Source organism: Petromyzon marinus, chromosome 49 (assembly GCF_048934315.1).
Source record: "Petromyzon marinus isolate PM22_M1 ecotype Great Lakes invasive population chromosome 49, UKy_Petmar_22M1.pri1.0, whole genome shotgun sequence".
NCBI lineage: Eukaryota > Metazoa > Chordata > Hyperoartia > Petromyzontiformes > Petromyzontidae > Petromyzon > Petromyzon marinus.
The window spans coordinates 1,060,680-1,086,336 of NC_133715.1; the positions used below are offsets into that span (position 1 = coordinate 1,060,680).

The 25,657-nt window shown below is 49.8% G+C and overlaps 1 protein-coding gene across 8 annotated transcripts in view; it reads right to left on the reverse strand.

Annotated features, from left to right (window-relative positions):
• Positions 1-24,531, reverse strand: part of LOC116953007 (synaptotagmin-like protein 5) — a 95,510-nt gene extending 70,979 nt beyond the window's left edge. For all 8 annotated transcript variants that reach the window (XM_032972809.2, XM_032972813.2, XM_032972812.2 and 5 more), the window contains exon 1: positions 24,420-24,531. The gene's annotated coding sequence lies outside the window, so the exon portion shown is untranslated. The remainder of the gene's footprint in view (positions 1-24,419) is intronic.
• Between the last annotated feature and the right edge of the window lie 1,126 nt (positions 24,532-25,657).

Genomic DNA, 25,657 nt, shown 5'->3' on the forward strand with positions numbered 1-25,657 from the left:
AGTTCGATTCCCGTTCATGGACAACATCAGTGACGATTATCTCAACCGGTCCTGGGCCTCCCCGAGGTCGACTCAGCCTCAAATGAGTACCTGTTGCGGTGTGTAAACATCACCACTGGGGAGACAAAGGCGGCTGGGAATGGTGCTGGCTACCCACCCCTTCGTGTGCCATGTCTGCCTTCATAGGGACTCGCTAGCAGCACATGCCCCAACAGTCTGTTAAGGCTATACGGGGGAGTCTTTGTCTTTTTTATCTGCAGAGCTGAAAGATAACAAACACCGTCTCAAAGCGAAATCACCCACAGTCCTAAAATACACAACACAAAGCCATTATTAGCGCCCGTTGTGGAGAATATAGCAACAATGAATACACGGGCACTAATGCCTCTGTCCAAATAAAATATAAAATAGAAGTATGTTTTCTTGACGCAGAGGGAAATCATATCTGGAGGTCTATTGTGTCCATATTTATTTTGTTACAGCCTTTAATTATCCTCCGATGGGTAGTCCTTAGACAGCGGTGAAAATTCCACAGGAGTTGGCAACCAAAATAACAAGCGGAGCCGTTTTTATTCGAATTCGGTAAAAAAAAGCCCCTCAATATTTCAAGAGCTGCAAAGCACGTGACAATACGAGACGACGTCTCACGTAGCCATTCCCTTGAAGAACAGCGCGCGGCTCCGGAGCCGCAGGTTTGCCGACCCATGAGCGTCGCGGAGAACAGAGAGTCTGTAGGGCAACTACTCGCGACTGACGGTGATGATGCTGCTGCTGCTGATGCTGTTGATGGTGGTGGGGTTGAGTCACGTTACGACGTCGCACCGTTGCACGGAGCTGCTCCGCCCGAGCTACACGTGTTCGCTGATACTTACGCTGTCTTTGTACCGTTCGCCTTTTGGCGTCCTCTGGTCTGGCACTGGTGGGGAGACAAAGGCTACGAAGAAGGCTGCCGTCTCTGGCGTAGGTCAATCAGTGCCACAGACAATGCGTTTATGTTAACACAGCATGTTTGCGTGCATGCTTTGCCACACGTATGTGTGGTTAATGCAGACTTGATGCCTTGCAAAAGGTTTCTATTTGGTGTTTCAACATCTTAACACCTCCTGTTTTATTGGCAGGAAATGCAAAACCTATTCTTATGTTTCATATTTTTTTTATACTGGAAAAAAAGATGCCGTAGATATGAGCTGCGCTCTGTAGTGCAGCTCGTGCGTCAGCCCAACACGATGAGATTCCCCTCCAGAATCAGCATGGGTGAGTGCGTTTTTAGGCAAGCTGATTTTTCTTATTAAACGGCGTACACTTATTGCCTCTCAAATTATTTTAAAAAGAATGTGCTTAAATTCCTACGTCTCTCCTCAGCCTCAATGCGAATTCCAGCGATGACCCAGCCCAATATAAACTACCCCGGCTGTAAAGCCAGACCCTCATCACCTGCCTACAGCTCCGATACAAACTCTCTCCACGCTGCACTGGGCCAGGCTCGGGACACGCAGAGGACTCCACTCGCAGGTGTAGAAAGGTGGAAGGTCCTTCAACTCACGGTTGGGGAGTCAACTCGGCCGACTGCCACCGGCGTCGTCATCGCCATCGCCGCCGTGTACGCATACCGCTGACTTTATCAATCCACCACCAGATCAGGGGCGTGTTGGGGAGAAAGGCAGAGACGCACGCGAACGCGTAGGCATTCGCGGAGAGTGTGAAACAACAATGGATATTGCTGAGCGGCTTGCAGCACCTCAGAGCGCCATGCAGCATCACACCTCATCTCGACCGTTCCCCCCTCGCCCCGCGGCGGTGTAGCCTAGGGGACCGCCAGTGGGAGGCATCCCTACGCGAGGCACGAGGCGTGCGTGTGGCTCCGCGCTGCCAGCAGGGAGCGACGTCGCTGTGGTTTTTTTTTTCCCACTTAAGGACCAACACGGGGCCGCCATGTTTGTTTGTGCTCATTAACTCACGATTATGAAGTCAAGTCACCGTGCTTCCTTGCTCACACGCCCATGGGATCATCCTCTCCTCGGTAGCCGTGAGCCACTGGTGTAAAATCCACATTCTCGTGGTGGGGACAAGCCTCCTCATAGAGAAACCACCATAGACTTCCCAATCTTATTAAAACACTAGATTTTATCCATTTGCAATTTCTCAAAGTACCATTAACGTCACTTTGATAAACTGCGTAGATTAATCACTGGACCAGAATGCTCCCAATTTTTTATGGCTTCGAAAAATTCGATGATACTGGCCCTCGCCATGGCATTGTGGAATTCAACCCGGAGCCAATGGTGGGAATTCCACAGTTTCATGGTGGGGCCAGTCTCTCGAAAGGACAACCAGTATCGATTTCCCACGAAGTGGAGCGCCTTATCATCAACCACAGAGAGGTTACAGTCTAAGACGACCACTGACCGGGAGCTGAACTTACGGATTTTCAATTCGATTGCGAATCAGGCGCCCTGACAAAAATTGACCGGGGGAATTCGTAAGTTCAACGTCTCTGGAAAGGTCACAACAGAGGGGACTTGGCGGCATGTGGCCGCGCGCACGGCCTGGCATTTGCCATGGCTGTGGGGGACAGAGAGGGCTGCCTAAGTGTGGCATTCCACACCAATGTATCTGCCGTGTCAGGCTCCAGTGAATATCACGAGGGCGAGCCCCCTCACCCTCACCCCCACCCCTGTGTGATTCCACTCGGATCACACGTGGGTTGGATACAGTAAAGCCAGCACCGCGCACTGCGGTACCCCTCGCTACTGCATTATACTGTACGGTAGGAACCAGCCAGCTGGTTCGGCACTGCAGCGAGCGGCTCGCAAGTTCAATTCTGGATGGAAGGTATGACTCTCAGCCTATCATCCCTTTCGGAGTCAATAAAATGTATACCATGTCGTGGGGGAGTCAACAGCAGTTGTCCTACGGATAGACCCGCCTCTGCCATGGGAATGTGGAATTTCCGCCGCTGGCTCAGGGCTGTAAACTGGAGACGATCACCAATGCCTCAACGTTCATTTGAGCAGCAGGAGATCACTTTGGCTTTGGGGTGCCGCGTGCGAGATGTTAGTTACATCTTGCCACCGCATTTCCCAAGCAAAGCCCCACTTAGCTAAGAACATAAAAGCAGGATCAGTAACAGGAGGTCGCAGGTTCGATCCCGAGCCTGACGCCTGCTGTATATTTAGAGTTTGCGCTGTCTCTCTCCGTGATCCCGTGGATTGTTCTCCGGGTCCTCCGGTTTTTCCCTCCACATTTAGAATCAACGACATGCGTTCAGAGTATTTGGCTGCGATAAATGTCCACGTGATGATAAGCCACTTTGTTGAGATATCATTTGTGGCCAGGTCGGTTCTGAAAAAGAGCTATACAGCTCAGTGGACCTTACCTGATAAAATAAAAACAATAGTCCTGCAGTCTGGGTTACAGCTGTGACAAGGGCAGTGAGCTCAAGTGGAGCCATATCTGTAATGAAACAGCTTTCTTATATACACACAAATTATATATAATGCATAGATATCTATTTTATGATTTATATCTTAGTGCACCCACACGCTCTCGGGCTACGAGTGATGGTTATTCTGAAACGAGAAGCATGCACAGCCTCCATCTGATGTATTCATCTGATGAACAAAAGAGGTGATACAAGCACAATGGAGGCAGGGCCAATGCTGCGTGAATATTGCCGTTGTATGTGTGTATGTTAAAATAAATTAGCTTTCAATCTAAATTACTTCAAGGTGTAAAGCTCCAGTGGCTTCCTAATATCGGAAGGAAAGAACGTTCCAGACGGTCGCAGAAGCGCATCCGAAAGCGCACGACGCGGCGACTGTTTTGGCTAGCCAAAAGCTGCTGCGTGAATCTCTGAAATACGCCAGCCCTTGGCGCACCAAACATACAGAGGTCTGTTTCTCCAACGTATTCGCTCGTAGGCGTTATACCGGCAACACGTCACGTGACGGAGAGTCCCCCGAGGAGGAAATCTCTCACGGCAGCGCTCGCCCGCGTGCCAGGGAATGGCGGCGCGGGAGATTTTTCGTGGAACTTCTTCCAGAGAATCCCCCCCCTGCATACCAGGCGAGGGGGGTCAACATCTCATCACGGCGCAATCCACTGGAGGACGAACTGCGATCACTTGTCGTGGCCCCGGTTCAAACCCATAACCTCAGCATTGCCAACTCAGGGCTTTGATCTGCGAGTTTCTGATTTGCTACGAAAGTGTGCAAATCAATGAGCGTCTCTCCATGCGTACGTGGACGCAAGACGTCGCGAGTGCAAAGCGGCCGCGTCGCTCTCTCTCGCGGCACCGAAGATGTGCAGAACCCGCGGACTCACCGAGACGACGTGATGGCAGCGTCGCCACAGTCACACCTTTGCAAGCAAGGTATTGGACGCATCCTTTGTCCTTTCTGCACGCCGGCGCAATGATCACCCTAATGCCATGTTGATGTTTCCATAACTGATTTTTACATTAAGAATGCATTTTTAAAAGTAGTTTATCCGAGACAATTTAATTACAGGATATGTATTCTACGCGATATTGATTTACGCCTGCGCACTGTTTTTCGTTTCTGATTTCTACTTTGTTATTTTTTCTTATGTCTGGTTTCTATTCGCTTCATCGTTGTTGTACTTACTTATTTTCAATGACCCGGGTCTCTCTCGCAGAATGAGACTCACAACCCCCCCACCCTCATCTCTTGAGTTCTCATCCCAGTTTAAAAAAAGACACCAGATTTAAACCGCGACATGGTTTCAATCTGCTGCTGCAAAGAGAAAGCTGCTAATTCACGCGCGAAGCTCTCTAACGGTTAAAACATGAATATTTTATATACTATTTTATTATTTTACCAGGTAAGGCCCACTGAGCTATATAGCTCTTTTTCTGAAGAGATCTGGCTATCACAAATGATAGCTCAACTAAGTGGGCCATCATTACGTCGAAATTTACAACAGCCAAATACTCTGAAGGCGTGACGTTGATTATAAATATGGAGGAAAAACTGGAGGACCCGGAGAAAAATCCACATGATCACGGGGAGAGAGAGACCGCAAACTCCAAATATACAGCAGGCATCAGGGTCGGCATAGAGTCCACGACCCCCTGTATACCAGGCGAGGTAGTTAACATCTCCTAGCCACCCGGCACGCAATATCTCCGTCGGCGTTGACAAGGCAGGGCTCCGGTGGAGCAGCGTAGTTGGAATAAAAAAACAGCACAACCCCGGGTCATCAATGATTTTTTTTGTTTAGGCCAGATCGCCAACGTCAATCAATATGTGTCGTACGCCCTCCTCCACCCGACACGGCTGAATAGATCAAGCTACCGCGTGAGCAAACGCGCCAATTTGTGTCGCTTCAGCACACGGGCGCGTGTGGGTAAGAAACCAATCCACAACGTTAGACAAGCACCCCACCTCCTCCTCGTAGTACCGCAGTGCCGGAGCCCCCTCCGGCCTATGGGTCCTGGTGCAGTTCCACCGCCTGCACACTGAAATGCCGGAGCTCGGTGGATCATTGCAAGGCCCTAATGGCGACTATGTTAGAGAGGCCTTGATCCAACAGCGCGTCGATCACGCCAGAAGGTGAATCATAAGGGAGCACATGCTGTAATTTATTTATTAAAGTTGGCTGATCATGACGATATGCTGTATGTTCTCGCTACAGTATATATTAATAATGTATCCGTTACACCCTGGTTAACCCCCTGCTCCCGACCGTTACCCCAACTGCTGTGGGGTAGTAATCGCGGGTAACTTTAAATCGACCCCCATTTGGAGGAGAATTACTCGGAGGATGCGGCTGGACCGAGTATGTTGTGGACACGCGGAATGTATCCCCTCGGTGACTCCCGTTCTTTGGGTTCAACAATACTTTTTTAAGTATCCGTTATTAACCCGTCTAAGGTTTGGTTTGGTACATAGCACATGATAAAATGTTTGTGCGCCAGTCGATAGTTTTCAAATGTCAACTTTCGTTAAATAATAGTGTGTTGTGTTCTTGTTTCTTGGCGTCACAACGTGAGGTGCGACTGTTAAGCGCCGTGTGCCACGCGGGGGCCGTGCCACTCGCACGCACGTAAAGCCAAAGATCCCCCGTGTAGCGTAAACAGACTGTTGGGGCAAGTGCTGTTAGTGAGTAGCACCTATGAAGGCCGGCACGGCACACGAGAGAGTGGGTGGCCAGCGCCACGCCCGACCGCCTTTGTCTCCCTAGCGGCGATGTTTACACACCGCACCGGGTACTCATTTGAGGCTGAGTCGAACTAGGGGAGGCTCGTGACCGGTTCACATAGCCGTCGCTGGTGCTGCCCATGAGCGGGAGTTGAACTCCGGTCGCCGGGGGTTCGCACGCATCCACCAGGGTCGCAAACCTTACGCGTCTCTCACTCGTGCTCTGTGAATGCCCCTAACACCTCCCAGGCTACTCTCCATCCCATCTCCATGACGATTTGATGCCAAGCTGTCGATCCATTACGACAACGTCACTTGCAAACTGCCTTCAGAAATTATCCTCATTTGTTTACGCGCATTCGCGCTGCAGTCACCCTACATCTCCGATTAGCACGGTTGGCTACATACGGTGCGAAAGAAGTCCAGCATACATACACAGATCTGTTTGATGTTCACGTTTCTGTAGCTGAGTTGTTGTAATCCGTGGCGTGTTCAATCTGGAGCTATTCTGCCCGATCCAATGTGCGCTGCAGGGAATTACGCTTTGCAATGTTTCCAATTCCTCTTGAGGTGCAGTTGTTCCTCATTTGTATTCTTTTTATCTTGCCATTTTGGTGACCCGGGTCACTCTTGCAAATGAGACTCCTCTCCAAGTTGTTTTAGTTCTCACGGCCCGATTGAACAATATATAAACTCTGATCCTGAAAATGAAAACACACACGACACCTCACACCCAGCCACGTGCGGTCTCCCACTCCGAGCCAATCGACCGTCACACGTCCTCTGCTATGATGAAGGAAACATTGCGGGAGGTGGCAACTTGACTGAAAGCATCGTCCTGCTCTGTGCGTATCCTTTACAGGGCGGTGCCAATGACAGAGGCGGTGCGTTGGTTCGACCATCGCTGCCCCGTGGGCCCAGGCTCCATCCTGGGCTGTTCCCGCTGGGCCCCGACGCTGCCTCGGCAAGTCACAAGCCGGTCGGTCCCACGCTCTCGGCAGCACCCGCTCAGGCCCCCCCCTCCCACCCCCTGTCCCTCAAGCCTGGAGGAATGCCATCGTAGAGAGCAGGCGTCTCCAACCCGATACCGGTCCGTCGTCTGTTAGGATCCGGGCCGCACAGCAGCAGGAGGTGAGCGGCGAGTCCGCACGTGGCCCGCCCCCATTATTTTATTATTTACCACTTGCGTCCGCGCCTCTTTCCCGCACTGCGCACTTGTCTCAGTGACAGTGTTGGTAAGCCCACAAGCTAACCCCTAGTAGCCACAATGAGTAAGCCCACAAGCTAACCCCTAGTAGCCACAATGAGTAAGCCCACAAGCTAACCCCTAGTAGCCACAATGAGTAAGCCCACAAGCTAACCCCTAGTAGCCACAATGAGTAAGCCCACAAGCGAACCCCTAGTAGCCACAATGAGTAAGCCCACAAGCGAACCCCTAGTAGCCACAATGAGTAAGCCCACAAGCGAACCCCTAGTAGCCACAATGAGTAAGCCCACAAGCTAACCCCTAGTAGCCACAATGAGTAAGCCCACAATCGGACCCCTAGTAGCCACAATGAGTAAGCCCACAAGCTAACCCCTAGTAGCCACAATGAGTAAGCCCACAAGCGAACCCCTAGTAGCCACAATGAGTAAGCCCACAAGCTAACCCCTAGTAGCCACAAAGAGTCAAGCCCACAAGCTAACCCCTAGTAGCCACAATGAGTAAGCCCACAAGCTAACCCTCGCTGGAGAGCTTCTTTGAAAAGGAGGAAAGACCCAATGATGAACCGGTCCCTGGTGCCAAAAAGGTTGGGGACCGCTGGTATAGAGCACAGGCTCGGCAACCAAAATAACAAGAAGAGCCTTTTTGGTTTTTCGAACTTCAAGATCCGCACTGCACTCCCTTCAAAAGCCGCGTGCGGCTCTGGAACCGCGAGTTGCCCATCCCCAGTATAGAGTATGTAAATATATTTCACGATGTTTTAATGTCGGTTCGGGTGAGGTTAGGCTACCCCACCCTAGCACTCATCGGTTTGTAATTCTCTGCAGTGTCTCTCTCTCTCTCTCTTGTAGCGCGCTTGCACACACGGCCCTGACGCCGACGTCGGCAAGCGGGACGTCGTGCACCGCACCCCAGGGCTTGACTCGGACATGCCGGGAATCGGCATCTGCGTTCAGCTGTGCGGGGATTGCCTCGTGCCGAGATGCGGCGTTGTGCTGAACTTTATCACGAGATGCCGCACAGTTGTGGTGGACCCAGTGCTGACGGAGAATTAGAGGTTTGGTCTGTGGAGAGGTGGCAACCCTCAACCCTAGCCCGGTTGCACAGGCTGCTTTCCGTGGCCCCCACGACTGCAGACTGCAGGTCGTGGGTGCCACGGTGGATAGGAGGTGTTAACTCCCTCACCTGGTATACAGGAGGTCGTGGGTTCCATTCCGACCCTGGCGCCTGCTGCTGCTGTATATTTGGAGTTTGCGTCTCTCTCTTCCCGTAGTCGCGTGGATTTTCCTTCGGCTCCTCAGGTGTTTCCCTCCACGTTTAGAAGTAAAACGCGTTTAGAGTATTTGGCTGCTATAAATTTCCACATGATAAGCCACTTTGTTGAGAACTATCATTTGTGGCCAGGTGGCTTCTGAAAAATAACTACGTAGCTCAGTGGGCCGTATCTGGTAAAGTAAAATAAATACAATGTATGAGCACACCAACGTGATGTCGATTATCACCTGCCCCACATTTTCTTTTTAAATGATTATGGATGTGTGATCAGTTTGTACAAACGATACTCGACGTGATCGTTTGCCCTAATGGCACGTTATTACAGATAATGGTGTAGACAATTGAGCTGAGAGCCCTGAAGGGATGTTTATTCTCATCGACTGTAGCATTATCGTGAGCAAGTGACATCGATACGGCCGGTGGCATCATAACATAGAAGATATAATTAAGGAATTAGTGTGCGTGTTACCAGCTGCTTCCATGTTTTATCGCCACATTCCAATAACAGCACTCACAATAATCTGACTAAGCAGTGCTCCGCAACGTTAATAGACTCTCCGTGCTACGTTATATATCGGGTTTGGGCTTGGGGGGGCTGGGCTCTGGGAGTTTGGAGGGATTGGTGGGAGGCATAAAATATTCCGTGAAAAATAAAGCCCTGTTTATGTTACGCCACCAGTGCCCTCCACCCTGTAACTTGTACGTATGTATGTTAAACTTATTCCCTACCGTACGTAGCCAACCGCGCTAATCGGAGGTGCATGAGGGAAGGACAACAAACTAAACACGCACGCACAAAAAAACACGCGAAAAAAAGCTTCATTATTATATCCGTAGGCTTTCTGTTGCTCGCAGAATCGCACAAGAAATAACACGGCACAGCCCTGTGCCAGGCCACTGCTGGGTGAAGGCCATCTCAAGCCACGTGGGTCGAGTGTGCGGGCTGTGCAGCTGCACCAGGACCCAGGGTATGAAAAGGCTTGGACATTCCCTGCGCCAGGGCTAAACAGGATCCAGGTCTGGTTGGTGCTTAAATGGGCGCCCACCATGCATATCGAGTTGTCATCGGCGCCGCTGGTCTACAGAATTGAGCAGCAGAGGGGCAAGTCAACCATGCCCACACCGACTGGGATTGGCTCAGCGTATCATTCCTCTGGGGGTTAATAAAAACAAGTACCAATTTGTGGGGGATTTAACAGTTGTTGTTCTACACGTACATTTCCTCCCCTCCCTCCCCCACATCATAAAAGTGTTTAATATCACAGGCCCGTGAGGAGGACTCGAGGCAGGAGTTAGCATCACACTCGCTGGTGATAATAATCATAGATGATATTGGTCATGAACGCCTACGTGTTAAACTGAATAATAATTGTAATAATTTAGTATGTGTGGTATTCGCACCATTGCAACGGCGGCAAGGGGATCATCACGAAGGCGCTACCTAATCTCCGACAGAGTTTTTAGCGGTTTCACAGTAGGTATGGGGGGAGATGATGTTGCTTCGTGCAATCCTGACTGAGTGAATTGCGGGTGACATTTCACGTTTGTATCGTGACGCTGGCACACAGTGGCCTCCTCGTTTGGAACGACGTCACGGGATCTGTGACGTCCACTTAGGCCTCGGCAAAGTAAGGTAAAAGGTGAAAACAACGAACCTACCTTTACCCTATCTTTTACCTTACCACAATACAATCACTCTACCCTATCTTTTACCCTTCAGCAGGTAAGGTAAAAGGTTAAAAGCAACGAGCCTACCTTTACCCTACCTTTTACCCTTACCCCATACAAATTACCCGATTACAGGGTAATTACTGGGGTACTACACATGAAAAAGGTTTATAACAGGTAAATGCTAGGTAGAGTGCTTTATTCATATAGAATACTCGCGATTATATTCTTAGCTCTTTCGGTAAAGTCACGTTAAAGGGAAACAATAAAATAACAAAATATATATAAAACAATAAAAATTCTCACGTATCGACCATAACACAAACGGTCGTCATCAGGTGTGAAAAACCAACGGCAAGAAATATTTGAAAGAAGTGGCGGTTTGCATTTATTTATTTTTGAACGGTATATTTATTTACTTACAAAAAAACGTCAGCGCCATGCGCAGTGATTTGGCAGTTTATTTAGAAGGACGAGTCCATCTATGTTCTGAAAAGAGGAGGGGGGAGACGAAAAATTAATGTATGCTGTCTGAAAGCCACCCTAAGCGTGAACAATCAATTAAGACCTGAAATGGTTGATCAAATCCTTCCAATGATTGCTAAGCCAGAATCTCTGTGCTTGTATATGTGGATAGCCTCATGAACGAAACTCTCATGGTAGCCAGATGGCTTACAAAGAACCTCTGTCTTGGAGAAGTCAATGTCATGTGAGCCTACTGAATTATAACAATTATCTTCCAAGGCCGAAGTGTTGGTCCTACCATGTTTAAGGTCTGCTTTGTGTTCACGAATTCGGTCCGAGACATGGCGTTTGGTTTCTCCAATGTAACTACTACCACAGAGGCAACTTAGTTTGTAGACACCAGGGTACTGTATGTCCGGAATCACATCTTTTACAGACGGAACCAGATCACGGATTTTATGTAATGTGTTGAAACGGACCTGGATCTTGTGTTTATTCAAGATTTTGGAGATCTTTTTTGTGATCCCCGCAATGTAGGGTAAAGTGATGGTTTTGAAAGGCTCCTCAAGAGGGTCCTTCTTCATGGTTTGAGTGATAGCTTTGCGGATTGTATAGTCGGAGTAACCATTAGCCTTAACAGCTTGGTGTACGTGCTTGAGTTCACTGTCTATGTGTTCCTGGTCGGATATGCATTGGGCTCTATGGTACAGAGTCTTGATGAGAGAATTCTTCTGTGATGGATGGTGGTGGGAATCCAGTTTCAGATAAGCATCTGTATGGGTAGCTTTCCTGTAGACAGATTGGCTCATTGAACCATCAGGTCTCTTTTTTATTAGGACATCCAAAAAAGGTAGCTTGCCATCTTTTTCGACTTCCATGGTAAATCTGGTGGCTGGGTGTATGGAATTGATGTGGTCGAAGAATTGGTCTAGAGCAGGCCGGCCATGTGGCCAGATGACAAAAGTGTAATCCACGTACCTCTTCCAAAAGGTTGGGCGCAGAGTGGCAGTCTGGATGGCGTCAGTCTCAAATTTCTCCATGAAAATGTTAGCTATAACCGGAGATAGGGGGGAGCCCATTGGGGTGCCCTCAGTTTGTTTGTAGAAAGTTCCATTCCAAGTGAAGTATGTATTGGTTAAACAGTGTCTCACCAGGGGGGGTACCTCAGTGTTTAGTCCTTGATGAACCAAGTCTTCAATGATTGCGATGGTGTCAGGTACAGGAACTTTGGTGAATAAGGAAACTACGTCTGGGGACAGGGAAATACCCTTGATTGTCGATACCAGGTGAGTAGAATTTTGTACCGCAGAGGTGGTTTTTCCAGTGAAAACACGCAGGATTTCAGACAAAAAAACGAGCCAGTTTGTAGGTGAGGGAGTTGATAGTAGAGACGATGGGACGAAGGGGTGTATCTACTTTATGTATTTTTGGTAAGCCGTATAATCTTGGTGGCCTGGCAGCAGAAGGTTTCAACGAAAACTGTTTTAATTACGACCATTTGTGTAATGGTCGAAACGTCGTGATAATTTTTATTGTTTTATATATTTTATTATTTTATTGTTTTCCTTTAACGTGACTTTACCGAAAGAGCTAAGAATATGAATTACTGCAGTCATGAAAGCTTTAAATCAAAATTTTACTCTCGATTATTCCAATTTTACACGCTTTCTTTAAACTCACTCTGTTGTTGTTGTCGTTGTTGTATCTTCAAATCTTGTAACTCAATTTTAACCCACTTCCCAATGTGGTTTCGACTGCGAACTTGGTATACTTATGTCATACTGATGACAATACTATATTCTATCATTAAAATAATAATATTTTTAAACATTATTTTTTACGTGTTATGTTTCGGCTTGGGTCTAATTGTCCACTGTCAGCTGACGTTGGCTGTAATTGATCATGGTCCCTTACGTTATGGCGAGCTTCGGGGCCAGTTCCTGGAGTCGTGGAGTTCTGCCATTACTCGTAGATTTCATAAAAGCGTGTTTTTAAAAAAAGTAAAAAAATATATATTACTTATTAAATGGAGGCCACGGACTGCGCCACGGAGCTTTTAGCAGTAAACAAGGCACCGTATTTATCGGGTAATACTTCGCGTGACCTTTACCCTACCGGGCAATTCTTCCGAGCTACCTTCACCCTACCCTTTACCTTACCCCTTGGCATGTCGACACCTTTACCCTTTGACCCGGTAAAAAAGGTAAATTACCTTACCTTGCCGAGGCCTACGTCCACTGCGAAGCAGATGGCGCGAGGTATTTCACGGTTGATGACCAGGCAGTAATAAAACTAAACAATAAACTATTTTTATTTTTCCAGGTAAGGCCCACTGAGCTATATATCTGTTTTTCAGAAGCGACCAGAAGTGGCTTATTACGTGGACATTTATAGCATCCAAATACTCAAAACGCATGTTGCTTCTAAACGCGGAGGGAAAAACCGGAGCACCCAGATAAAAATCCACGTGACCACAGGGAGAGAGAACATGGAAACACCAAATATACAGCAGGCTTCAGGCTCGGGATCGAACTCACGACCTGCTGTATACCAGGCGAGGTAGTTACCACCTCGGCCACCGTGGCGTATTAACCAGGTCGGTCCGGCGGACTCGAGTGAGGAGCGCGTGACCGCTGGGCCAGTGTGGCGCACAGCAAGCCACCTTGACTTGAGTAGAAGGCGATGGTGAAGGAGTGTCGGACATTTTATCATGAGTTACACCACCGTTAAAATGGTGCCTTTAAGTTAAAAACTAAAGTTGCTGACTACTGTAGTCACCATCATCATCATGATCCACGGGCAAATAGCCCGTAGGTGTCCACTGCACATTGTGGCCACATCTTTCTGGCATCAATCTATTTTGTCGTCGCTAAAACATTCTCTGTAAGGTCTTCCTCTCTTTCCTGTTCCTTCGATTTTTCCGTACAACACACTTTTAAATTGATTGTTGTTGTTCATCCTACACGTGTGTCCAAATAGTGCCAGTTTCCTTCTCATCATTGCCTGCATCGTCAGGTATTATTCTATGTGCAACCTCTTTCTTACTACTGTAATAGGGGTCGGTTATCTACAAAATAAAAGTTCCAAATAATTAAATGAAAATGCTGCTAAAGTCAATCAATGGCTGGAACAGTTCAGGGGTCATCACAGCCAGTGCCACTGATGCCACCAGACCTTGCCATCGCTTCCTCCCTCCTGCCGGATCCAACAAATATTTGTGCCGATGTGGCAAATTCAAAAAATTACCCACAAATTACTCATTTGAGATTAAACCCAGTAAATAATCACCCCATGTTGGCAGACGAATGTCCACTAGCAGGCCGGTCCTGAGTCACAGAGGGAGATCTGCCACTGGGGTTCCCCTTCGCTTGTTTGGGATATGTAATTCGAGTTGCTGAGATATGTAACTGCAAAATATTATTGTTGTAATCGTTGTAGATTGTAATTGCACTGTCTACATATAACCCTGTCCTCCTCTGTCCGCGTCTCACCCATCACTACCTCCTCTTTGTGATGATGCGTGCTACCCCCTCAACAGCAGAATATTAACAGTCAGTTTCCTTAACGCTGAAGAGACAGCACGCCCAATCTTGCCTGTGGGCTCGACAGACTTTAAATAGCAAGTGTCAACTTGTCATCCAATAAGCCACTCGGAGCTGGCTGGATATACGAGGTCAGTCTCTGGGACTAGATCACTGGGAATGCGTCCGCTTCCCATGACATCTCAAAAGCTGAGCAGGTATTTAGCCTGTACAATGCTTGGATGGGTGACCACCGTGCATGAAGCAGGGCAGCTCTTTCCCCCGCCCACTCACTTTGGAACCCTCATAAGCAGCTACATTTGGAGGCTTGCCCCCTCATTTCTCTCCGCCTGATGAAGACTGCTTGTGTTGCGATCGAAACGTCGTGGGTTTTTTGCTTTTATTATTTTCAATGTATTTTTAATTTTATTTAACTTTTTTTCTCTCTACGTGACTTTACCGAAAGAACCAAGAACATGAAGCAGGTGTTATAGGCTACATTTATCAGCCGAGGGCAGTGCAGCAACATCCATTGTCACCAGCCCACACTGGCCACAAAGACAAAGATCACCCGTATAGCCTTAACAGACTGTTAGGGCAAGTGCTGTTTGCGAGCACTTGTGAAAGCTGGCGCAGCACACGAGGGGGTGAGCGGCCAGCACCACGCCCTACCGCCTTTGTCTCCCCAGTGGCGATGTTTACACATCACACCAGGTACTCATTTAAGGCTGAGTCGACCTAGGGGAGGTCCAGGACCGGTTCAGATAATCGTCACTGGTGTTGGCCGTGAGCGGGAATGGAACTCGGGCCCCCGGGTTCGTGGCGCAGTGACGCTAACCGCTACGCCGCCGCTCCCCACCATACTTCACTGCGCTGAGCAGCGCGGTGAAGTATGGTCAAAGTAAAAAACATGACCTGCGTAGCGTGGGGAGGCCCTCATCCGGCAGTGGACTGACAAAAACGGCGGTTCCTGTGTACCGCTAAGCACAAGAGTGCTGTCAGTGACCAACGAGTAATGGCGGCACTGTGTGCACAAGAGATTGGCGTGGCCAGCTCCACGTCCGGCCGCCTTTGTCTCCCCAGTGGCAGTGATCTCACAACACGCCTGGTTATCATTCATCGTTGAGTCACCACCATTATGCACGTTGAACTTCTTTCGCACCGTACGTAGCCAAGCGCGCTAATCGTAGGTGCGGGGGAAGGCCAACAAATGATGGGTCTCTGTGTGAGTCTGGGTCTCTGTGTGAGTCTATGGTCTCTGTGTGAGTCTATGGTCTCTGTGTGAGGTTATGGTCTCTGTGTGAGTCTATGGTCTCTGTGTGAGTCTATGGTCTCTGTGTGAGGTTATGGTCTCTGTGTGAGTCTATGGTCTCTGCGTGAGTCTATGCATCTGTGTGTGAGTCTATGGTCTCTGTGTGAGGTTATGTATGTACATATGTTAAACTTCTGTTGCACCGTACTTAGCCAACCATATTAGTCGGAGGTGCGGGAAGAAGGACGGCAAACTAAACACAGAAGTTAATTATATTCTTAGTTTTTTCGGTAAAGTCACGTTGAAGAGAAACAACAAAATAACAAAATATATATAAAACAATAAAAAATTCTCACGACGTTTCGACCATAACTCAAACGGTCATCATCAGGTGTGTCGGTTTGCATTTTTTATTGTTTTATATATATTTTGTTATTTTGTTGTTTCTCTTCAACGTGACTTTACCGAAAAAACTAAGAATATGAATTACTGCAGTCACGAAAGCTTTAAATCAAAACAGAAGTTAATTGTCAATCGAGATTTAAAAATGAATAAGCTCCAGTGGCTACCGAATATCAACATCTTCATAATTACACCCACACGCGAGGGTCCACAGAGACCTGAGGTCTCAGTGGACAAGGGCAGCGTGTTCGCAGCGCACGTTGCGACTATTTAGATTATTTTACTAATATCAATGTCCAAATGAAAAGCCACTGTGTTGGGCTATCATTTGTGGCCAGGTCGCTTCAGAAAAATAATTTGATACATCAGTGGGCTTTGCCTGATTGGATGGGGGATGGTTTAGTTGTATTTGTTTGTGTTTGGGTGATTTGTTTACCTTGCTTGTACCGTGCACTACCGGCATGTTTGTGTATTGTTTGTTGTTGTAACGTTCTTACCCCGTGCCCCTACTGGAGATCTGTGAGAAAGAGCTTAATAGCTCATCGGATTCCTCCAGTATAAATAATAATTATGATTCTGGTTCCCAAACCCTGGTGCGTGTGAGCACGCTGGGAGCGAGGCACTCAGTGAGGCGAGGTCAAATTGTGACAAGAAAGACGCTGTGTTTATATTTAGCGCTCGCCCACGATTCCCCATGCGTTGCGCGCACGCCAGAATGATTCACGCTTGCCCGTCGGTCGCGCGTGAGGGGAAAACGAGGGATTATGCGATCGCTGGAAAGAAAAACGGCCACGGACGTTCACCTCCGAGCAATCGCACGTCCGTCTCTCCCTCGAAGCGAAATGGGAATCCTTCAGCCGACATCTGTGGGCAGGATGAGATTCAATCACCGCCGCCCGAGCGGGAATGGTAAGTTGTCCCGCCAAGGAGCCTGCTAAGAAAAATGTAATTCACGAAACGCAAAATGCCCCCCCCCCCCCGGCCAACAATCAACCCCCCCCCCATCGCGGGAAAGATCCATCACGCAGCCTACGCACACTTGGGGCAAGCGACGTTCGCGAGCGCCTATTGAGGCCGGAATGTCTCACGAGGAATAGACGTGGCCAGCATCGCACCCTCGACAAAGGTGACGTTCACGCACCGCGCCAGGCACAGCTCTCGTCCGTAGCCGGGTCGATGTAGGGTAGGCCCAGGAAAGGTTCAGAGAACGAAGTGGGAGTTTAACTCAGGTTTCTGGGTTCATAGTGCAGTGTGCCAACCAATGTGCCACCGCTCACACTTAAAAAGACAAAGATCCCCCCTATAGCCTCACCAAACTTTTGGGGAAAGTGATGTTAGCAAGCACCTATGAAGGCCGGGCACTGCACACGAGGGGGTGGGTGGCCAGCACCACCCCCGACCAAGTGTGTCTCCCCAGGGGGGATGTTTACACACCACACCAGGTACTCATTTGAGGCTGCGTCAACCTAAGGGAAGGCCCAGGACCGGTTCAGATAATCGTCACTTGGCATTGGCCGTGAGCACGAATCGAACTCGGGTCGCTAGGCTCGCAGCGCGGTGCGCTAACCGCTACGTTACAGCACCCTATATAACCGCGCACGCAGCCACCCAACCTCGCACACAAAATACACAGCCGACACCACGGAGTCTCTGCTGAGGCATTCAAACAAAACACGCTTCCTGTCGTTAAGTTCCGTGCAAACGGACTGGATGTGATTGCAACTACGTACAAAACGGTTTCGTGATCGATTTCAAATAAGGCGTAAAGGGACAGTGACGTACAAAGCACAAATCAATCGACTCGCCACCTTGGTCACGGGACACCGTGCACAGGCTGGACAATGTGCACAGGCTGGACAATGTGTACAGGCTGGACAATGTGTACAAGCTGAACAATGTGTACAAGCTGGACAATGTGTACAGGCTGGACAATGTATACAGGCTGGACAATGCGTACAGGCTGGACAATGTGTACAGGCTGGACAATGTGTACAGGCTGGACAATGTGTACAAGCTGGACAATGTGTACAGGCTGGACAATGTGTACAGGCTGGACAATGTGTACAGGCTGGACAATGTGTACAGGCTGGACAATGTGTACAGGCTGGACAATGTATACAGGCTGGACAATGTGCACAGGCTGGACAATGTGTACAGGCTGGACAATGTGTACAGGCTGGACAATGCGTACAGGCTGGACAATGCGTACAGGCTGGACAATGTGTACAGGCTGGACAATGTGTACAGGCTGGACAATGTGTACAGGCTGGACAATGTGCACAAGCTGGACAATGTGCACAGGCTGGACAATGTGCACAGGCTGGACAATGTGTACAGGCTGGACAATGTGTACAGGCTGGACAATGTGCACAGGCTGGACAATGCGTACAGGCTGGACAATGTGTACAGGCTGGACAATGTGCACAGGCTGGACAATGTGCACAAGCTGGACAATGTGTACAGGCTGGACAATGTGTACAAGCTGGACAATGTGTACAGGCTGGACAATGTGCACAGGCTGGACAATGTGTACAAGCTGGACAATGCGTACAGGCTGGACAATGTGCACAAGCTGGACAATGTGTACAGGCTGGACAATGTGTACAGGCTGGACAATGTGTACAGGCTGGACAATGTGCACAGGCTGGACAATGTGCACAGGCTGGACAATGCGTACAGGCTGGACAATGTGTACAGGCTGGACAATGTGCACAAGCTGGACAATGTGTACAGGCTGGACAATGTGCACAAGCTGGACAATGTGTACAGGCTGGACAATGTGCACAAGCTGGACAATGTGTACAGGCTGGACAATGTGCACAGGCTGGACAATGTGTACAAGCTGGACAATGCGTACAGGCTGGACAATGTGCACAAGCTGGACAATGTGTACAGGCTGGACAATGTGTACAGGCTGGACAATGTGCACAGGCTGGACAATGCGTACAGGCTGGACAATGTGTACAGGCTGGACAATGTGCACAAGCTGGACAATGTGTACAGGCTGGACAATGTGCACAAGCTGGACAATGTGTACAGGCTGGACAATGTGTACAGGCTGGACAATGTGTACAGGCTGGACAATGTGTACAGGCTGGACAATGTGTACAGGCTGGACAATGTGTACAGACTGGACAATGTGTACAGGCTGGACAATGTGTACAGGCTGGACAATGTGTACAGGCTGGACAATGTGTACAGGCTGGACAATGTGTACAGGCTGGACAATGTGCACAGGCTGGACAATGTATACAGACTGGACAATGTGCACAGGCTGGACACTGCTCGTATGTCGTTAGCGGGACGGCCTTCCGCTCTAACGAGGAGCACGATGATCTATGGCGTGTGAAAACCGGCCATTCGCCTGATGCGTCAGCGTGCGCTTTGTGCCGAGTGGTTGACGTGCAACGCGGCGCCCTTCGCCCGTCTTGGGAGCTCAACTCCGCCACTTTCGACGCAATCAGGGGGTTGGGACGAACCTAATGATCCTTTTCTGTACTTCTGTCGACGAACATAAACCAACAAATATATAATAGTAACTTACGGACCTTCAATAGATGAAGGCCTCCCCAGAACGCGTTGCTCATGGTGGTGGGGGGGGTGTTGACCATACTTCTCCGCGCCTGTCTGCGTGGCTTTGTTAAACGAGGCACCCAGAGCTGGCTCAGATATCGCTCACCAAATTGTGTTAACCCTGGCAGGAAATCGAACCCGGGCGGCCGGGTCCACAGTGCAACACGCTAACCACTGCGACACCGTCGTTCCCTGTCACGTGGTCGCTGGTGCACGGTTTTGGCGACACAGCACGCATGACGACGAGCGGCCGAGTCCATTTTGTCTTTGACTCACGATAGGTTTTTTTTTGGGTCAGAGTGCACTGGTCCAATGCCAATGTGTTGTTTGCCCTCCTCCACCCGACAAAGCCGAACGAATCAAATCGCCACGTCACCAAACAACGCGTTCGCATTGCTTCAGAACACCCCGGTGTGTTGGAAAGCGATCCACAACGTTTTAACAATCAGATCGGACCTTCAGCTGGCAGTTACAACCCACATCATCAGGCAATCACCACGGTTCAATTCTGGCAATTGTCTGGTGTTTGGTCTTGCAAGACACACAGGATTCATACCTGCCTGCACTGGTTATGAGCATAGACTCGATCGTCTCCACTATTTGTGTGCCAATGGCAGCATTTTTATCCATTCCAGAATATCACCAAAATGTTACATCACTCCCACTCGTCTCTACGCATTAGGTGCGCGTGTGCGTGTGGTAGTGCGAAGTTAACGCGCTGCGCTACGAACCCAGAGACCCGCGTGCGATTCCCGCTCACGGCCAACACCGGTGACGAATATCTGAACCGATCCTGGGCCTCTCCGAGGTCGACTCAGCCTCAAACGAGTACCTGGTGCGGCGTGTACACATCTCCACTAGGGATACAAAGGCGGCCGGGCGAGGTGCTCACCACCCACGCCCTCGGTGTGCCGCGCCGGGCCTTCACAGGTGCAGCAGCTCGCCAACAGCGCTTGCCCCAACAGTCTGTTGAGGCTACACGGTGGCTCTTGGCGGTGCAGGCGCGGTCATCGCCGCTGTGGCCCCGCGCTGCGCGGCCGTGACGTCACCGGCTGCCGCTCGCCGAGAGGCCGGAGCGGAGTCCGCTGCATGGCTCTCACACCCCGGGCTTTGGTCATTTATTTTGTCCTAATCTTCCCTTTCCTCGAATTAGATGGGGCGGAGAGGGGAGGGGGGCCGGGGACGTTTTCTCCCCAGCAGCGTACGCCGCAGAAACTAAATTATTGACGCTGCTTTTTTTTGTATTCAATTATTAAATCGCTCAAAAGCATTTTTTATTTCTCTAAACATCGATGCCCATTTCTCGTTTGTCTCAAATTGTAGAGAAATGGCCGGGGCACGTTGAGGGCGCGCGGCACGCTGCCACACACACACACACACAGCCTCATTCGGCTTACCAGTCACACACACACAGTCTCATTCGGTTAACCAGTCACACACACACAGTCTCATTCAGCTTACCAGTCACACACACACAGCCTCATTCGGTTAACCAGTCACACACACACACAGTCTCATTCGGCTTACCGGTCTCACACACACAGTCTCATTCGGTTAACCAGTCACACACACACAGTCTCATTCGGTTAACCAGTCACACACACACAGTCTCATTCGGTTAACCAGTCACACACACACAGTCTCATTCGGCTTACCAGTCACACACACACACAGCCTCATTCGGCTTACCAGTCACACACACACAGCCTCATTCGGCTTACCAGTCACACACACACACAGCCTCATTCGGCTTAACAGTCACACACACAGTCTCATTCGGCTTACCAGTCACACACACACACAGCCTCATTCGGCTTACCAGTCACACACACACACACAGCCTCATTCGGCTTACCAGTAACACACACACAGTCTCATTCGGTTAACCAGTCACACACACACACAGTCTCATTCGGTTAACCAGTCACACACACACAGCCTCATTCGGCTTACCAGTCACACACACACACAGTCTCATTCGGCTTACCGGTCTCACACACACAGCCTCATTCGGTTAACCAGTCACACACACACAGCCTCATTCGGTTAACCAGTCACACACACAGTCTTATTCGGCTTAACAGTCACACACACAGTCTCATTCGGCTTACCAGTAACACACACACAGTCTCATTCAGCTTACCAGTCACACACACACAGCCTCATTCGGTTAACCAGTCACACACACACACAGCCTCATTCGGTTAACCAGTCACACACACACACAGTCTCATTCGGCTTACCGGTCACACACACACACAGTCTCATTCGGCTTACCGGTCACACACACACAGTCTCATTCGGCTTACCGGTCACACACACACACAGTCTCATTCGGCTTACCGGTCACACACACACAGCCGTGCACTCGCGGGGCCTGGCTGCTGCGAGCGAGCCTCCCAGCCTGCCCCGGCTCTGAAATGTTGCTCGGGCATGTCGTCCGTCCCTCTGTGGCCTCGCAATCAGCGGCGGCCACGAGACAAACCTCTCAGGTGAGAGAGAGAGAGAAGATTCCCACCCATGCCGTGACGAACGCGCGGACCTCTCAACATCCACACCCCTCCTACCACCACCACCCCCAAAAGGCCCGGTGATTGTCGCCGGTGATTGTCGCCGGATGATGCCTGAAGCTGCGACTCTCAATTGAGCCGGATCGGACTTCCAAAATTGACGATGTTTGAAAGATCAGGAATGTATATATATTTATTTTAAAAATGCGTAATACGTTGAGGCAGGAAACCAAGCTGTGGGCTAAATCGTTGCCTCTGCAGCTGCTGCAGCTGCGATAATCCCCTACGAGGTGGCCCGCACGTTCGGCACGAGATACAACAACAACACATCCATCGTCTTGATGGGATGTTCACCGGTAAAAATGGAAAGTCTACATCGTGCACAGTCCATTTACAGTACAGTCGTGAAACATTAATGATGCGTAATTAATGGCACCGGCCAAACAATTCCAAAATGTAGCAGGACCCTCGCATGGACAGAGGCACGAGACGCAATGAAGCTCCCTTGTCAATAAAGGAGATGATGAGCGCCTTATCGATTGCATCTCTCACATCTAAACCCGTCCCCATTTGTAACGCCTCGCACGAATTCAACGTCAGGGCGTACAAATCAAATCAGCCGCACGCACGTGCGGTCCTCGTGACTGTGACATTGAATGGCAAACGGTGGCGCGGCGGCCACAGCAGTGGCAACGATTCGCACCCCCCCCCCCACTATATTTTAATCTCCCCCCCCCCCCCACCACCCACCAGGCAAAGCGACAAAAGTCGTAGCAGCGTTTTGTCATTTCCACGTTTGGTGGTTGTGAGATGTTGCGGTGTTACGCGAGGTGCCTCGGTGGGATGTGGCGCTCCGCCGGGCTGTACATGCGATGCGATCGAACGTTGTGATTTGAGATGTTACGTGATGTGGGATATGATGATGGTGATTATGTGTGACGGTGATGTGGGATATGATGATGGTGATTATGTGTGACGGTGATGTGGGATATGATGATGGTGATTATGTGTGACGGTGATGTGGGATATGATGATGGTGATTATGTGTGACGGTGATGTGGGATATGATGATGGTGATTATGTGTGACGGTGATGTGGGATATGATGATGGTGATTATGTGTGACGGTGATGTGGGATATGATGATGATGATTATGTGTGACGGTGATGTGGGATATGATAATGGTGATTATGTGTGACGGTGATGTGGGATATGATGATGGTGATTATGTGTGACGGTGATGTGGGATATGATGATGATGATGATTATGTGTGACGGTGATGTGGGATATGATGATGATGATTGTGTGACGGTGATGTGGGATATGATAATGGTGATTATGTGTGACGGTGATGTGGGATATGATGATGGTGATTATGTGTGACGGTGATGTGGGATATGATGATGGTGATTGTGTGTGACGGTGATGTGGGATATGATGATGGTGATTATGTGTGACGGTGAGATGTGACATGAGGTGCGATTTCAGATGCGATGGTTTTTGCTCTGATTTTGATATACGATGTGCTGTGAGGTAGGATTACAGCTGGGACGTGCGTGTGTGAGTGTGTGTGTGAGAGAGTGTGCGTGTGTGCGTGTGTGCGTGTGAGAGTGTGTGTGAGAGTGCGTGCGTGTGTGTGAGAGTGCGTGCGTGTGTGAGAGTGTGTGCGTGTGAGAGTGTGTGTGTGAGAGTGTGTGTGAGAGTGTGTGTGAGAGTGTGAGTGTGTGTGAGAGTGTGCGTGTGAGAGTGTGTCAGTGTGAATGCGTGTGTGTGAGTGTGAGCGGTTAGCGCGCTGCGCTATGAACCTGGCGACACGAGTTCGATTCCCGCTCACGGCCAACACTAGTGACGATTATCTGAACCGGTCCTGGGCCTCCCCTAGGTCGACTCAGCCTCAAATGAGTACCTGGTGCGGTGTAAACATCGCCACTGGGGAGACTAAGGCGGTCGAGCGTGGTGCTGGCCACCCACCCCCTCGTGTACCGTTCCGGCCTTCATAGGTGCTCGCTAACAGCACTTGCCCCTACAGTCTGTAGGCTATACGGAGGATATTTGTTTGTGTGAGAGTGTGTGTGTGAGTGTGTGAGTGTGTGCGTGTGAGTGTGAGAGTGTGCGTGCGTGTGTGTGCGTGTGAGAGTGTGTGTGAGAGTGCGTGTGTGTGAGAGTGTGTGCGTGTGTGTGTGTGCGTGAGAGTGTGTGTGTGAGGGTGTATGAGGGTGTGTGTGTGAGAGTGCGTGTGTGTGTGTGAGAGTGTGTGCGCGTGTGTGCATGTGCGTGAGAGTGTGTGAGAGTGTGTGCGTGTGTGTGAGGGTGTGCGTGTGTGTGAGGGTGCGTGCGTGTGAGAAAGTGTGCGTGTGTGTGAGAGAGTGTGTGTGCGTGTTTCTCACCGAGACACGAGGAGGAGAATCGAGCACCAGCGTCACCAGCGTCACCGGCACCAGCGTCTCCAGCGTCACCAACGCCAGCGTCTCCTGCCACTCTCCTGCTCCGTCTCGGCCCCCGCGTGCCTTTTCAATTCTCCAGCAGAGGCGGAGCTCCAGAAACAGACGATACCAAGTCGCCGGGGGGGGGGGGGGTGTTTGACATCAGAAACACACCCACACACACCCTCGATATTCTCACACCAGTCACAATTATTCACCTGGAACATCCCCTGAGATGGGACATCTCGTTTGCAAAGGGTATCCCAGGGTTGTCGATTGACACACAAACACACGCAAACCATACGCACAAAGACACACACATGCAAAGACAAAGATCCCCCGTATAGCCTTAACAGACTGTAGGGGCAAGTGCTGTTAGCGAGCACCTATGAAGGCCGGCACGGCACACGAGGGGGTGGGTGGCCAGCACCACGCCCGACCGCCTTTGTCTCCCTAGTGACAATATTTACACACCGCACCAGGTAATCATTTGAGGCAGAGTCAACGTAAGGGAGGCCCAGGACCAGTTCAGATAATCATCACCGCTAAGCGCTACACTACCGCTCCCCGTCGATTGACACACAACACAAACATAACGCCCAAATAAAGACAAAGACACATGCACACACATACACAAACACATATACACACACATCCATATATACTGTACACACGTAGGAATCAGATCACCACGTATATACACACAAACACACGTAGGAATCAAGCAACAACCACGTATACACACGCACGTCATGTGAATATCCCTGCAGCAATGTGCGTTTATAAAAACGAACGTGACTGCCAGTGAAAGGCGCACACGAGCGGGTGCCGTAGTGCAGTTTAACACGTAGCAGCAGGCTTTAGCGACCAACATTGTTCACATCATAAAGGTTGTTGGGTTAGATCGCGTAAGTATGAATGCGTCGTAAACCCTCCACCACCCGACACAGCCGGTAAGGTTTGTCGCGTAAACAACGCGCCAGTTAGTGACTACTTCAGCCCACCGGAGTGCTGGAGAGTTAATCCACAACATTAACAATGTGAGTTGTACGACGTTTCGCTGGTAATTAATTACATCCAGCATCATCGGGCGATTTGCAAAGAATAGTGAAGCAATCGGCCTGCTTGCGGTGTTAGACAGAGCAAGGGGCGAGCGGTAACCCTGGAGGGTCCCCCCGTGTCACGGACTACGAGCGGCTGGC